General features: G+C 35.8%; 1 long non-coding RNA gene across 1 annotated transcript; it reads right to left on the minus strand.

Moving 5' to 3' along the window:
- Positions 1 to 61: 61 nt before the first annotated feature.
- On the minus strand, positions 62 to 16291 carry LOC123557530 (uncharacterized). The gene is made up of 6 exons (XR_006687669.2): positions 15752 to 16291; positions 14521 to 14681; positions 12411 to 12576; positions 11590 to 11646; positions 2886 to 3106; positions 62 to 2335 (listed from the first exon to the last, which is right to left on the minus strand). It is a non-coding gene; the product is annotated as an uncharacterized LOC123557530 (long non-coding RNA).
- Positions 16292 to 16499: the final 208 nt, after the last annotated feature.

Genomic DNA, 16499 nt, shown 5'->3' on the forward strand with positions numbered 1-16499 from the left:
CCAGTATAAATACCATGGGATAGACGTGCCATCCTGAAAATCAAAGCAGCAGAACAGTACAGTGTTCCGTTTGGACCATCAATATTTTTATTTCCGAACCCTCTATCTAGAAAGTCAAAATCACAAAACTATGATTATGAAAGTCGAAAATATTATGGTGAAAGTCAAAACTAAAATGCAATATCATTTTGCATTTTCACCATCGTAGTTTCATCATCATGCTTTCGACTTTCAACATCTTAGTTACGACTTTCATCATCATGGTTTTGACTTTCAACATCGAAAGTTGAAAGCATGATGATGAAGGTCAAAACTACGATGATGAAAGTAGAAAGTCGAAAGTTCAATGCTGAAGTGGCTTCATGTTATCGTAATCATGGTTTCGTGATTTCAACTTTCACCATTGTAGTTTCAAGTTTTTCACCATAGTGATTTCAACTATTACCATCGTGGTTTCGACATCCATCATCATATTTTTGTGACTTCGACTTTCAAGGTAAAACATCTTAATGGTCCAAAAGGAACACCGTAAATCACAGATACAAATATACAACTTTAACATTTTTAATGGAAAAAGCATTAGAAGCATCTGAGTGTGAGTTTTTGGGTTAAGAGTCTTTTTCAACAATTTTTCAGTCGTATAAACGAATGTTATAGTACTATCCTCTTAATGCCGAGTGCCAAACAAGGAAGCTATGACTACAGTTTTTCATACCTTAATTATGACCCAGCAAGGGAGCGAACCCAAGACCTCCAGCACTTGAAGCCGACACTCTATCACTAGGCTACTGCGGCAAATGACATTAGAAGCAGACATAAGCAGCAGCTAATATAAATCTTGTTACCGACATCTCTCACTGTTTTTTGCTTTCATCAAACTTTAATATAATACTAGATATTCTATTTGGTGTGAGTATGTCCATTAAAATAGGGAAAATGTCTTATAGTGCAGCCATCTTGTGGAAAATACTTCTGCCTTGCTCCATGCATAATGAAGTTACCATTAGGACAAGATCTAGCAAGACCTTGAACTAAACAAGAGCTGTCTCCATAGGATGACACATGCCCCCAATGGCACTTTGAATGAATAGTTATGGCCGATGTTAGAGTTTAGAACCTTTGACCTACGGACCTGGGTCTTGCGCGCGACACGTCGTCTTACTGTGCCACACATTCAAGCGTAGTTATTTTAAAATCCATGCATGAATGACAAAGATATGGACCGGCCTTGCCCATCATTGCACTATCATGAAATATGACCTTTAACGCCTAAGTGTGACCTTGACTTTTGAGCTACGGACCTGGGTCTTGCGTGCGACATGTCGTCTTACTGTGGTACACATTCATGCCCAATAATTTTAAAATCCATGCATGAATGACAAAGATATGGACCGGACACGCCCATCAATGCACTATCATTAAATATGACCTTTAATGTCTAAGTGTGACCTTGACCTTTGAGCTACAGACCTGGGTCTTGCGTGCGACAAGTCGTCTTACTGTGCCATACATTTATGCGTAGTTACTTGAAAATCCATCCATGGATGACAAAGATATGGACCGGACACACCCATCAATGCACTATCATGAAAAATGACCTTTAACGTCTAAGTGTGACCTTGACCTTTGAGCTACGGACCTGGTCTTGAGCGCGACACGTCGTCTTACTGTGGTACACATTCATGCCAAGTTATTTGAAAATCTATCCATGGATGACAAAGATATGGACCGGACATGAAAATTGCGGACAGACTGACAGACGGTTCAAAAACTATATGCCTCCCTTCGGGGGCATAAAAAAAGTGACCTTGACCTTCAAGACTACACTAATACACATACAGCTAACAGCTATTTTGATAAATATGTCAAATTCATTGCAAGTGGGTCCTACAAAAATCAAAACTTTACAATAATTTCTAGTTAATATAAAAAAGAACAGACAAGGCCACCACACACATTACTCTCTAAATTGTTTAATGAGCAAAATTTACAAGCTTTTTTCTGTCCAAATACATTTGGTGTCTTTCAAAACAAAAATATGGCCTGACATTAATTGCAACAAAAAAAGAAACACTTTAGCCATAGTCTGCATCAGCAACAACTTGGTGACAGAAAAGATGACATTACAAGTTCAACAACCGGCCTCAAACACCATCACCTCATCTTCTAGACTCCTACTCACCGTCCCACAGACTCCTGGTTGCTGGCTGTAAAGTTTTTATTCACTCTCGCTTGTCACAACCAATATATTGCAGGTCGGGTTACACTCGTCATTCTGTTGCTCTGTAGGCTTGAGACACCTGCCTTACTGCATATGCCTACCACATGCTCAATCCTGTATAACACAACACCTACTCTATTAGTTTCCTTATTGCACTTTTATTTTATACTTACACCAACACAATTCAAATCATATGGCAACTTTAAATGACTCGCGGTGCCCATGCCCCTCTGGACATTAGTTCAGTCAGTAGAAGTCACCTGGTTAGAACCAATGACCTTCTTCAAGTCAGAAAGATAGCTTCCTCACATGACATAGCTTCCTCACATGACAGCCCAAAACAGGACTCTTCATGTATTTATCCCATATTTACAGCATCCAGGAAGCTTGAGATTCTGCCTATATTTCAACATAATTTTGCCTACATTAGAACAATGTCATAATGCCGCTTTCCAAAAGCCTTTTAGTGTACCTCAAGAAATACTGCAAATCTGTTTTATGTCACATGGTAAAAAAATATAAATCTGTGATTATGACCATCTGGGACAGAAGAAGAGTGTTTCCAAATGGTCTTTGGGGTTCTACTATGTGCTAAAATGTCTCAGTTTCCATACAATTAATTTATATGCTGAAAAAATGCGTTGTAAAGAAATATGGCACCTACAGCTTCAGAAATTCTGCAGTTCTACTTTCATCAAGTGATGTATATATCTGCTATGAAGCATATCTCTTGTGTGATGGTTCTGATCCTAACCTTTTACGATCAACCCTTGTGTGCCTGATCACCATTGCATATTGACTAAAGACATATAATCTTAGTAATATCTCCTCCTTTGCCACTGGAGTGACCCCTGCTTCCTGCAGAGGGAACTGGCTTGGGATATACTGAAATACAGAAACAGGTTTATACTTGATTGACTGGTCACAAAGCTGCATGAGAGACCATGAAGTCATGTTCATATAAGTAACTTAATCTGTACGCTGGATAGATTCTGCGGATGCAAAAATGAAATATAAACTTAAGTCAGAACTGAGATGAACCTGCTATCTACTCTGTACTGGAGACACCTGGAAAATATTCATTGAAATTTAAAGTCTGAAAATGAGAGTAAAGAATGGCAAATATGACTTTATTTTTATCACATCTGTAATTAATGAAAGTTTGCAAAGCTGTCAATAGCTACAGAATGAATATTCATGCAATGTTTCATTACTGGTTGTGTTAATTTATAAAGCAAAAAGAAAATTTTGTATTTTGGAGTCTCTTTTTTAACGTCGCACTGAAACATGATAGGTCATATGGCGACTTTCCAGATTTAATGGTGGAGGAAGACCCCAGGTGCCCCTCCGTGCATTATTTCATCACTAGCGGGCTCCTGGGTAGAACCACCGACCTTCCATAAGCCAGCTGGATGGCTTCCTCCCACGAAGAATTCAACGCCCCGAGTGAGGCTCGAACCCACATCGATGAGGGGCAAGTGATTTGAAGTCAGCGACCATAACCATTCGGCCACAGAGGACCCCTTTGGAGTCTCAGTTTCAGAATTTTAATGTTGATCAATATGGGCTCAGACTGTTTTTCAATTAACCTAAACTGTCATGCTAGAATTCTTTTTTGTTTGGTTTCAAATAAAACTAACTCAGTTCAGCTCAGGTGGCAATTTTCAAGCTTTGAATGGTGTAGGAAGGACCCAGGTGCCCCTTTAGGCAGTATTACTGGCAAAGGCACCAGGGAGGATCTCTAGAAAGGCTGCTGGATGGCATCCTTACATGATGGCCAAAGCAGGGTTTGAGCCCACAACTGTACAGGGCAAGTAACTCAAAAGTGAGTATGTTCCGTAACTACAAAAAAGATGCACAGACCCTTTAAGCACAAAAGTGGTAAATATATATATATAATATAAATATAACATAATTAACTCAGTAAAATATTCATATTCGAAAAACGTAATAAAATCACGAGAAATAAAATTATGATTAATGCTGAACATAAAATTATGATGAGTACGGTGATACAATGACAGATAACAATCTAAACTGGGATGTACCAGCTGTAAATATCACTGGTTAGCTAAAATTGTCATGTAACAGGTTTTCTAGAGTGCCCAGATAATATCGGGCTATTGTGCTATATATCTTTGTTCCTCTCCATCAGTTTGTAAATATGATTACATGAAAGAGTTTAGGATATATTTTCAACTATATATCTGTATGTATGGATGATCATGTTCATAACATAAACTTTAGTCTGACAATATCAGTATAGGAAGTACTCAATGGATTTTGGGCTGGTTTTTACCTTGAGCCTGCTAAATTTCTAAAATGGATTTGTCCATCATTCAATTTTGGCAGTACCATTTATTATTCTAAGGGGTGTTCACGGAAAATTTACTGACTGAATAGCGAACAGTGCAGACCATGATCAGCCTGCACAGATGTGCAGGCTGATCTTGGTCTGCACTGGTCGCAAAGGCAGAATTACTTGCTGCCAGCAGGCTAAAGGTTTAAGGTAGTTCTACATCTTTGAATAAATGAAGATCATTGTGCAACATTATTTATCTGGATGAGATAGAATAAAGTCTGGACCACACACAGAGAAGAGAAATCTGGCGTTTAAATATCATTCCATGTGTAGGAAACATTGTGTGAAGTTTCAGTCTGATACACTTAGTTGTTACTAAAGATAGAACTTGATAGTTGTATGCCAAACTACAACCAAATTTTCTATGCCAAAAGAAGGTCATAATTTGAAGTTACAGTCCAGTACATATTGTTGTTACCGAGATAGTTGCATGTAAAACTATACAACCAAATTTTCCAAGTAAAACAAATGGCCGTACCGTAGATACCCATGTATAATGCGCAGTTTTTTGACCACCGGGACCACCCCCGAATCGTGGGTGCGCATAATACACAGGTATAGACAATTTTCCAACTTCAAAACAAGTTTGTTACCGATGTTCGCCATTTTGGTAAAGGGAAACTACTCCCCGCGCTTACTGTCTCCGCTAAAATCTAAGATTGCCGTTACGTTCCGTAAAAGATCGAATTGTTTATTTTTCTTTCAAACAAAATTAATTTCATATAAATTTAAAAGTATTTTGACGAAAGAAATGTTTATAAATCACAAAAATTATGTTACTAATTAAAGATCGAGAATTATCTTTAACCGAGATCAAACTGTGAACAACATAATTGACACGAGGTGACACGTTGATTGCCGGTAATTACTGGCTTTATGATCGTGACAAAAAGACTATCACACCTTTTGTTATCAGTTTAAATTGAGAAGCTCATGTCATTTTGAAAGATACCATTCCGAAATATTGAATCAGCTGCTATTTATTTATTCAAAATAGTGAATTAAAAAAGGTAAAACAACAAATATAACAATAATTTACTGGTTTTATTTTCGAGAAAACAAAAATCGATAGTACCGTGAGACCGATGCTGCTCTCCGCCGTGGAGATAAAATTTATTACCGGTGTCGATGTAAACTCTACTTTCGTTTTCCATCCACCTCAAAATTGACCAAATTTTTTTTTTTTTTTTTTTTTTTTTTTCCCAGGATTTTGGACTAAGATCGGGGGTGCGCATTATACACGGGTGCGCATTATACACGGGTATCTACGGTAATTTGAAACAAATTCACCCAGAAGGTATCTTACTTGATTATTTCAGCAGATCTGAGTCCAGTCCAGTATACAGATTGACAGTTATAGTTGCATAAAAAACTTTAACCAAAATTTTCTCAGAAGAAAACGAGCTGTTAATTTCAATTAAATTCAACCAAAAGTTACCTAACTTGTTTATTTTAGTTGGTCTAATGACTGGGAAGAATTGTGTGAAGTTTCAATCCAAAACATGCAATTGTTATCAAGTTACACTACCTTAAAATATACCATTGAAATTTTCTTCTAGATACCACATCAAAAGTCTTGTTCCGTAGCATTCCAAAATTGCATTCCATATCATGAGTGAGTGAGTTGGGTTTTACAGTGAATCGACACAAAATGGTCATATATCGCCGAGGCATTCCATATCATATCCCCTATACTAAGTATTCTACTTGAATCTTCTGAAATTCCTGGTAAGTTTATACATGAAACTGTTGTTGATAAAATATGACTTACAACTTGAATAAATTACCAGTTGGTTTAAATCTCACCAGGTGTTAGATTCTACCATGAGAGAAAAAACCTACTAGCTGGCTTCCAGAATGGAAGAAGTTTAAGATTAGTAATCCTCAAGACTGCATCTTAAAAAGGCATGATTCTGACTGCAAGATGCACTATAAACCTGATATAATTCATAAATACAGTAGACTTGACGTCCATCATAAAATCATGACAAGAAATTATTTCTTGCCAAGTAGTCAAAACTTTCCTACTGACTTGGCAAGAGATATACTATACACATTGGTATTCTTGTCCTGACGGTTAAAGTAGGATCTATTTAAATTTGTTGCAAAGTTTCTAAAATTTAGTAAATGAGAAGTAAAGAAATTAAGTATTATGTAAACTCCATTATATGTAACTATACAGTAAGTAAATCTAACTATCAAAACTGACAATCACTTATTTAAACTATTTAATAAATTACTTCAGAACCAATGATTGCCAAACCATGCACTATCTTATGTCTAGTCGTGTACAGTCAGTACAAAGAACACTGGCACTCTGAACAAAATCTTGAATAAAATTGTATAGATAATTAAAAGCATGTCTCGTGGGGTGATTTTAAAATTGAATCTAATAATTCAACAATTAACATTAAACTTTCAATTTCCCTATACAATTAAAACAATTTTTTCATGTATGAAATGACAGCAATTAAATAAATTGAATACATGTCATATTTCACTTTTAAGAAACAATTATGAAAGACTGTCAAAACAGAAAAGATACCCAAAATATGTTTTGTAATTTATATTGAACCGAGTCAGAGTGACAACGTAGAAAAATCCAAGTTTTTTGGTCTCCACACTCTCGATTTCTGTCAGTATATGAGCCATGCCATGAGAAAACCAACATAGTGGGTTTGCATCCATGCAGACTGGTCAGGATCCATGCTGTTCGCTTTCAAAGCCTACTGCAATTAGAGAAACCGTTAGCGAACAGCATGGATCCTGACGACTGCGCAGATGCGCAGGCTGGTCTGGATCCATGCTGGTCGCAAAACCACTATGTTGGTTTTCTCATGGCGCAGCTCATATATTTCAAGATCCTGTCACTGATTAGAGATTATATTAATGAAACTTTTAATGTCAAAATCCCTTTTTTGCAAAACTAGACTATAATCGTCAATCAGGTTTAAACCAAAATGACATGACCTCTTAACATTAATTAGTAAAATATATTTGGAAATTACACTTTCAATTAAGATATGAAAATATGGCATGTTTAGAGATTAAATTTTTCCCAAAAGTATTTTAATAAGCAGTTTTAATAAAGTATTTATCTAGATATTCATTTGGAAATTAACTGTGTTCACATTTCTGTGAAATTCCAGTAACATTTTAATACAGTTAAATAGATTAAAGTTATAGACAAGACAAAAGAAGACTAAAATAATACTGCAGTATAGACCAGTGATCCTCTACTCCCAACAAGATCAGAAAACAGCAGACCTGCTAGATACACTACTTAAAGGTACTGCAGCACAGAAAAAATACTGAAAAAAGGCCACAGACCACTTGGATTGCTTGAAAAAACTCTTGTGCTTCAGTCATCAATGCCCTAGCAATGTATCAAAGTATATGAAAATGCTATTTTTTGTTTTCAGAACTAAGGCTTACGATTAAATTGGACCAACTTTAAAAAAGAGCCTTTACTACATTATATGACTGCGAAGTGATTTTAATAAAATGTCCTCTAATCATTGCTATGATCAATTAAATTCAATTAAAGACTTGCTTCGTCTTATTTTTACAGCATTTTTATCACCAAAGATTTACAGTTAAACAGAATAAATGTAAACAAGAGCACCGCCTTGCGGGTGCTGACGCTCATCTGATTTTTTTTGTATAAGGCCTCACCAAATTAAAAAGTTGTTCATCATATTTGCCGCTCGTATATTTTCAGAAACACAAAAAAAATATTTTTTTTTGTTTTTGGCTTGCGCTCGCCCCATTGAAAAAAAATCCATTTTTTTTGGTGCGCTACTTTTTACGGACGTAAAAGTGTATAAATGCTTATAATTCCAGTCCCAGATTGTTCTCAAATGGATTTTAATCAAAATAAATACATACTACGCACACATCGTCTATAATAAATCATAACACTTATATTCAGTTGCATTAAAGTTGTTTCCCTTTTATGCAGTTACGCCATTTTCTTCAAATGTTTACCAATCTACATTATTTTGGTAAGTGTAAATACTTATTAATGCATGTCACTTATCTGTTTTCTGTTTGTCCTGTCCAAATGATCAGCATTTGCATACGAAAGTTGGTGGGGTAAGGAGTTTAAATTTTATTATGAGTTGTTTTCAGAACAGTTTCGATTTTCAAATTTTCCAATCATTTAGCAGACTAATGTTAATGCACGTATCTCCATTTCAGACTTTAATTGAGACTTTGTTTCAACAAATTTAATATGTTATGAAAGTTTAAAGTTAGAAAAAGAGCTGTACATAAGACATCATGCTCGACTTTTCTGAATCAGAGCTTTGCCAGTAAAAGGGGCACAATAGTCAGAAGCTTTGAAAGTACAGAGCTATTGGTCATTATATAAAACTTAATTAAAAATATTCTATGTTAAAAAGGGGCATAACTCTATCTAGATTCAGACTTAAGAGTATTGTTTCTCCAGGTGTAGACTTTGACAGTAAATAACTGTTTTAAGTTCCAAATCAGAAGCTTTAATAGATCTAGTAACACTCTCATAGATATTTGATGTATCAAAAACTTTGTAAAGTCAGCTAAGAATGCTACATTTTCATAGCAGTAAATATTCAAGTCACATATGTACGTATGCGATAAGTATGGTGTAAGGTTATGCATTGTTGTTTACTACATATTTTCTAACAGCATTTTAAAAAGGATGCATTATTTGATTACAGTGTACTGTATGACAATGTTATTACTTTTTTTTCACGAGTTCGCTTTGTTGTGCGTCTGCAGGTCAGATTTTCTCAATCCCTGGGGACTTACTTTTTAATTTAAAAGGGCTATTCATTCTATTTTAAGGTTTTTATTAGTCAGTCGAGAGCCAAATGACGACAAATATATTTCTTCACCCTTCGCTCGCTCCTGATTTTCTCAAAAACCTAAAAAAATATTTAAATTATTTTTTCGCTCGCCGCCTCAATTTTTTCAGAAAAAAATCCGATGAACAACTTATCAATTTGGTGTGGCCTAATAGAAATATTGTCCTACCCATGATTTTCTAAGTCTAAAAAGGGCCATCACTCTTGCAAAAAGCAGGATAGAGTTATGTTTCTTGATGTACAGTGTCCACTTATGATGGTGAAAAACTGTTGCAAGTTTAAAAGCAATAGCTTTGATAGTTTATGAGAAAAGTTGACTTAAACATAATATTCAACCAAGAAAATGATTTTTCTAAGTCCAAAAGGGGCAATAATTATTGCAAAAAGCAGGATGGAGTTATGTTGCTTGCTGTACAGGGTCAGCTTATGATGGTGAACAAGAGTTGCAAGTTTTAAAGCAATAGCTTTGATAGTTTAAGAGAAAAAGTTGACCTAAACATAAAACTTAACCAAGAAATCTGATATTTTCTAAGTCCAAAAGGGGCCATAAATCTTGCAAAAAGCAGGATGGAATTATGTTTCTTGCTGTACAGGGTCAGCTTATGATGGTGAACAAGTGTTGCAAGTTTTAAAGGAATAGCTTTGATAGTTTAGGATAAAAGCTGACCTAAACATAAAACTTAACCAAGAAAACTGATTTTCTAAGTCCAAAAGGGGCAATAATTCTTGCAAAAAGCAAGATGGAGTTATGTTTCTTGATGTACAGGGTCTGCTTATGATGGTGAACAAGTATTCCAAGTTTCAAAGCAAAAGCTTTGATAGTTTTGGAGAAAAGTTGACCTAAACATAAAACTTAACCAAGAAATCTGATATTTTCTAAGTACAAAAGGGGCCATAAATCTTGCAAAAAGCAAGATGGAGTTATGTTTCTTGCTATACAGGGTCAGCTTATGATGGTGAACAAGTATTCCAATTTTCAAAGCAATAGCTTTGATAGTTTAGGAGAAAAGCTGACCTAAACATAAAACTTAACCAGGCAACGCCGACGCAGACGCCGACGCAGACGCCGACGCCGACAACCGCTCAAGTGATGACACTAACTCATCATTTTTTTTTCAAAAAATCAGATGAGCTAAAAATGTTGTAAATTAAACAAACCACAATAAGTGCTACAAATTTCAGGTTTCACAGTAAAGACAGTTTTTCACATTTTAAACTGTTCCTACGTTGTTGGAAAAATCTTCTTTATCGGGAAAAGTGTAAGATTTGTTAAGCTGCTGTATTTTCGAAGTTTGTGACTTTTATAATGGACACAAATGGCTGAAAATTTGCAGAAATTAGTGTAACAGGCTGAAAATACTTCAGGCCTGACTGGGAATCGAACCCGGGACCTCTCACACCTAAGGCGGACACTCTACCACGTCGCTATAAAAGCTAGCTCAATAGCAAGGAAGTATAAGTGCACCCTTATAAACTACCCTACTACATACACCCCCTCCATTTTAGAATTCGTGCTCGAATTTCAGGAGTTTGAACCTCTGTGGGACGTTCCAAGGTGTCCATTCATATCTACTCGTGAGTTATTTACGTTGGGCGCCAAATGTAACAGGCTGAAAATACTTCAGGCCTGACCGGGAATCGAACCCGGGACCTCTCACACCTAAGGCGGACACTCTACCACGTCGCTATAAAAGCTAGCTCAATAGCAAGGAAGTATAAGTGCACCCTTATACACTACCCTACTACATTAGAAAATACACTGTACTTAATTCTCCATCCCTCTGGGTCAAGGAAAATTGTAGTACAGGGAAATAACAATCCCTTAAGCACCCATAGCTCAGGTACCAGCACCCATAGCTCGGGTACCAACACTAGCTCAAGCAATGCAAGCAGTCCCCTGCATTATTTTTTGTATTCTCTGTGTTTGGATGTCTCAAAACCTGGGATAACTGGAGCAATTTTGCTAATCCTCATGCGAATTGGTGTGATCAGCGTTTTGTATCTGGCTTTTACCTGCTACATGTTTGTTTCTTTTTCTTACGTGTTAAGCAGCATTTGTTTATATATTCCATTAACAACTTTCCAGCTTCAGCCACGGATGAACACCCAAGGTGCCGTTCTCAATATTTTTCTTGTTACATCTAAGAGGAACCACCTACCTTTAACCAGCCAACTGATGGCAACCTCACAAGCCAAGAAAGCCCTGTAAGTTTTACCTGCAAGGAAGATGCTTACTGAAACATAGAAATTAAAGTGGCATTCTTTCAGATGTACATTAAAATTTTTAATATCTATGAAACATGAAAATCAAATTACTTCTATTTTGCATCAATTTCTAGATAAATATATAAACACTTCCTAGAAACTATATAATAACTTTGTTTTTTCTATTTTATTTACAACTGCTAACAAACAAAATACTTTTCAAAATACAAAACTGACATAAATCATCAGGCATGCCCCTTTAATACTTAAAGCTTTACTAAATGATTGAAACACTACTATAATCCTGGGAAAACATTAAAAAGCAAAAAACCTAAAGGATGTAAACTAGAGCAAATATTATCTTACATTGTAAGATGACATTTCATACAGTATAGATGAAATTTGTGATAAATGATTTGACTCTTTGCTCACTCCGATCCATCAAGAAAATATCCTTCGTTTCTCAGATCATGCAATCGCAGTTTTAAAGTTCATTCGAAATGGCAACTATTGCTCATATATCTATAACACAGGGGAGAAAGTTCATCCTCCACATTAAATCTACTCTTAACTCAATAGTATAGTCAGTCCTAACCTTCAAATACAATCTTAAATAAAATTTAATATCAGTTTTCGAACTGCACTAATTATCAAAGTAATCAAATATTTACTGTAATTCAACAATGGTACGAACGGAGGAAATTACGGTTCAAATTTTCGTTGCACAGCCATAGACTGTCTCTTACAAGGGTCAAAGTCTGATATAAATTCTTACTCAATATCATAAGCCAGTTTCAGCTTCCCCATCAAAAACGGTCTTTCACTAGTTTTTTTTTTACTTTCTTGGTTTCGGTTCATTATTTACAGTGTTCCTTTTCCATCGACTATTTCGCCCCCATGCTTTCCGTTTATCATCGAAATCACAGGGGTCTGATTTCTATCTGTAATAAAAAGAAATATAAGAACTTTGATTTTATAACAAGCCTTGAAATTTATGGGTTTGTTTTAGAAATTAATACTGAAATAGGATAAAGCTTTGGGTAGTACCTTTTAAATGAAATGTAGTCATTAAACTCTACGAAATGTAGACATTAAACTCTATGACACTAAATATGGTATGTTATGTTTTTCTACAAACAGTAAGTTCGTTTTTGTTGTAATGCTGTTTTTAAATCATATTTGTAAAGCAGATCTCTCCTCTATATGAGTTTTTTTAGTTCTTTTACACTGGTACAAAACTGTTTTACGAAATATCAAGGGACATTTAAGTTACTTTATTTCAATTCTATCAAGGAAGCTGCAAATTCAAAAGGTCATTAAAAAAAGCTGTCCCTACCATGGATGAACAAAATACTGGGCAGCAAAATTAATAACTGTAACGGGGTTCAGACCCATTCACAAACCCCGTTACAGTCAGACAAAGAAGTTGAGAAAAATCATCCATTTAATACAGCAATACTCTATTTAGTACTTTGTCCAGTACTGGACATTATGGTAAACGCTTCTTTCCTGCAGAAATGACAAATTCGCGAACATATCTGTGTTTTATCATAATACGACTTGGAACTGGCAATGATATTCAAACTACAGTCGAAAGTCGATCGGTACCAGTATTTGAGCAGCGCCTTGAGAAAACCAACATAGCGGGTTTGCGACCAGCATAGATCCAGACCAGCCTGCGCATCTGCGCAGTCTGGTCAGGATCCATGCTGTTCAGTAACGGTTTCTCTAATTGCAATAGGTTTTGAAAGCGAACAGCATGGAACCTGACCAGACTGCGCAGATGCGTAGTCTGGTCTGGATCCATGCTGGTCGCAAAGCCACTATGTTGGTTTGCTCATGGCACGGCTCAGTTGAAAGTCGATCGGTACCAGTATTTTGAATTCCAAGGGATCAAGTGTTTCACTGAACTGAAATTTGAAAAATGATATTTTGGGCACATATTTTTTGGACAGGATTTGAAAAGTCAAAATAGCCAGAATATTATGATAAATGAGCCGCACCATGAGAAAACCAACATAGAGTGTTTGCGACCAGCACGGATCCAGAACAGCCTGCGATATACAGTTGAAACTCGATATCCCATACATAAATGAGCCGCGTCATGAGAAAACAAACATAGTGCGTTTGCGACCAGCATGGATTCAGACCAGCCTGTGCATCCACGCAGACTGGTCAGAATCCATGCTGTTCGCTTTCAAACCCTACTGCAATTAGAGAAACCATTAGCGAACAGCATGGATCCTGACCAGACTGCGTGGAATCCATGAATCCATGCTGGTCGCAAACGCACTATGTTTGTTTTCTCATGGCGCGGCTCATTTATGTATGGGATATCGAGTTTCAACTGTATATCACTTAAATTTTGTCCTTATATGCCAGATAAAAAAGCCGTTACGTTTTTTTACTTATGCAAATTGCAAACAGTCCTAGTTGAATGAATGATCATTGTTCAATTACAAAAATTCCATAACACCAGGATTTGGATGCTATTAGCAAAACACGAATATGCATAAAAAACATTAATCTATTTTCATAACCCTATTTTAAACGGTCTTAAATAAAATATTAATCAAACAGCCCCTATCTTCTCTCCAGGACTAATTCAATCGAAAGCATGTCAAATGTCAAACAAATAAAACTTGCGGGGCTTAATATGAGCGGTTGCAGAAGAAAATTAATTTACGCCTTTTGCATACTGAAGAGGGTATAATAATTGAGATTCCTTTATCCCCCTATTGATTGGACTTTTAACAATAAAGCCATTTGGTCAAAGGTTGGATCCCGAGCTGCCATTCTGTGGCTGACGTCTAATTTAGGATAAAATTTACAAGTGTCTTTTGGCTAGCTCTATTATCAAAAGGCAGTTGCTTGGAAACGCTTACCTCGTTGGATTTCAAATAATTGTCATATTGTTGAGGTATCTAGTATCCCCTCGTCTAGCGGAACCGTGATGGACAATCGTCATGCAAACAATCATACAATTTTCATATCAAGTTTTACTGTCGTATAATCCATGGCTGCTCATCTTCCCTGCTTCATACAGCTACAAACATGACAAAGTTTCATAGTCATAACAAGGAAACCTTTATTTTCAGATCTTCGGAAGAAAAAAATCAAATAATCTACAATGAAATTTTTTGTTGATTGCTCTTTAAAATTTAGAAAATGATGTTGTTAATATATATCAATCTAAAACACCCTCAAGGTTGGTAATAGTAACTTGAAACAAGAGCACTTCCTGCTGGTGTCATTGCTCATCAGCAAATGCTGGACAATATATGCAAGAAAAAAGTTTCAGATTTTCTTCTTACAAAAAGGGCCATAATTCCGACAAAATGCATATCAGCTTTATGGTTCATGGCCCACAAAGTCCCCTTATGATGATAAACAAGTGTGCAAAGTTTTAAAGCTGTAGCTCTTACAGTTTTTGAGAAAACATGGACCTTAACAAAAATCTTAACCAATGCCGACAATCAAGTGACGTCAATACCTCAATTTTTTTTCTCAAAAATCAAACAAGCTAAAAAATCAAGTATCTCCTGCAGTTTTGAAGATACATGTATCTTCAAATTCCTACTTTCACTGGATAAATTTCAGTCATTTTGGGCCATAATTTCTTTTTAATGTGCAATATTGACTCAATGTGTTTCAAGATCAATAAAAAATTTGAGTAATATCCTAAGTGTATCATACTTATAACAATATTTTATTAAATTTTTAACATGAAATTTTAATGATTTGAATTATCATCACCATCCAACTGCAACTACCACCAATAGACATGTTTTGAAAATGTATGTATATTATATTCATATCTTGCAAAATAACAAAGAACTTACCACAAGAAGTCTGATACACGTTTGGTTCAAATTTTTTGTTTTGTTTTGGGTTTAACACTGCTCTTCAAAAGTATTTCAGTTATGTAACTGCGGTCAGTTAACCCAACCAGTTTTCCTGGATTCTGTACCAGTACAAACTGTTGTCAGCATAATAATAGTACATGTAGCAAAGGACTCTGATACAAAGGGACAAAACTCAAGCAATGATATAAATGAAGTAAGGGAAAATAGTTCCCCTTAACAAACATTAGCCAACAATACAACTGTTTCATACCTTAACAGTTTTCTTGTCTTCGCCAACTTGATATATGAATTTGACTTGCATGCAGTCTTTTTGGGGCCCTTTCTGTTTAACCTGTTTTTGTCCAAACCGTATTTGTGTTTGAAACAGCAGGTCACTATGTATGTTGTTCCCCTGGAGCTGATAAGTTTAGTTGTTGAACTCTTGAATTGAATTTATGTGATGTCATCCATGCTGAGTTCGATGATACATGGGTCTCTTGGCCAATACTGATTCCCGACTAGGTGGCAGAGATGATGTGTCTGTGACATCTTTCGACTCCAAGCAAAAAGTTTCAATCTAGAAAATATCTGCCATGGCCTTTGTGTACCATATCAATTCAGTCTGCAAAAACGATTAGCACAAGAACCAAATAATTTTAAAATGGATCTTATATCGAGGGTATACACTTCCTGAGGTTCCTTCTAACATTTCTGGTACATGCTGTTTATTTTATGACAGCCACATCAACTCTGCGAGTTGAATCCCAAACTGCTCAGATTACGGTCACCAAATCGAGGGTGAATGCGAAAGAGTTCTAAGTGCATATAAATAAAGAAGCACTTAGAACTTTTTCGCATTTACCCTTCGATTAATAACAAGAACTTCCGACTGAAACAATTCTTTAAAATATTTAGAATTCCGTAACTATAATAAAAATTCTCGTGCCATTTTTTCAATCAACAGAAGTAGCCTTACTCATTTTGCTTAATAAATAATAAATCAAGCCGGTTTATTATAT

Source organism: Mercenaria mercenaria, chromosome 5, assembly GCF_021730395.1.
Source record: "Mercenaria mercenaria strain notata chromosome 5, MADL_Memer_1, whole genome shotgun sequence".
Classification (NCBI taxonomy): Eukaryota; Metazoa; Mollusca; class Bivalvia; order Venerida; family Veneridae; genus Mercenaria; species Mercenaria mercenaria.